The sequence below is a fragment of the Penaeus monodon genome, chromosome 29 (genome assembly GCF_015228065.2).
Source record: "Penaeus monodon isolate SGIC_2016 chromosome 29, NSTDA_Pmon_1, whole genome shotgun sequence".
Classification (NCBI taxonomy): domain Eukaryota; kingdom Metazoa; phylum Arthropoda; class Malacostraca; order Decapoda; family Penaeidae; genus Penaeus; species Penaeus monodon.
In genome coordinates this window covers 30,845,396-30,846,148 of record NC_051414.1, presented here as the reverse complement: position 1 = coordinate 30,846,148, position 753 = coordinate 30,845,396, and the positions used below count along the sequence as shown (strand labels likewise).

The following is a 753-nucleotide window of genomic DNA, read 5'->3' as shown; positions in this document are numbered from 1 at the left end:
GAAGGAGGAGGGGAACACGGGAGCTCGGCCTGTAGTCGGCGTGAGACCAGTGGGGGAAACAGAGCGTTTGGAAAGCCCGCCCGTAGTTGCTCTTTCTCGTGTTTACACTCGCTTTTCTCTTGTGATTCTCCCCGAAGAAAAATGTGATGAATGGAACTCGCGTGTGAAAGTGTCCTTATTGACGTTCGGAAAGAGGAGACCACGTTGGCGAAATGATCAGCCCGCTATGAGGTGGAAACAATTCAAAATAGAGCCAGAGAGGTTCTCGGTTTGTTTACATACTGCTGGAAGCTTCCCCCAACTCGAGAGGGACGAGAGAGTGTGTGTTTAGCAGCAAGTGCCTCGAGAGCTGCCGTGCCGTTTCATTTCGTTCGTAAAAAAAAATGGGGGGAGGGAGGGGGGAATACGAGCCAACGGAATGACGGGGCCATAAAATAATAAAAAAGAGAACCGCCAGCCAAATACGAGGTTCCCGAAGGTAGCGTAGCATTCCTGGAACAACAACAGAAGTGTGGTCGAGCTTGAACTGTACACAGGGGAGCAGACGAACAAGGGAACAGGGGGGGAGGGTAGGGAACAGGGGGCTTTTATCCCCCCTTCGTCCTCCCTCGCCCCTTCCCTTTGTAATTGAGAACGCGTGTCTTGCCTTCCTCTCCGTAATATGTGCGTGCGTGAGGGCTTGCCTTGCCCTGGACATAAGGTTGCATTATTGTGAAGCTCCTTGCCCGACGTTTACTTTCAATATTGCAGTGA

General features: G+C 51.8%; 1 long non-coding RNA gene across 1 annotated transcript in view; it reads left to right on the top strand.

The window, feature by feature from the left end:
• LOC119591668 overlaps positions 1-753 on the top strand; it is a 2,703-nt gene continuing 1,950 nt past the window's right edge. Inside the window, exon 1 of the long non-coding RNA XR_005230373.1 lies at positions 1-82. This is a non-coding gene — a long non-coding RNA (uncharacterized LOC119591668). The remainder of the gene's footprint in view (positions 83-753) is intronic.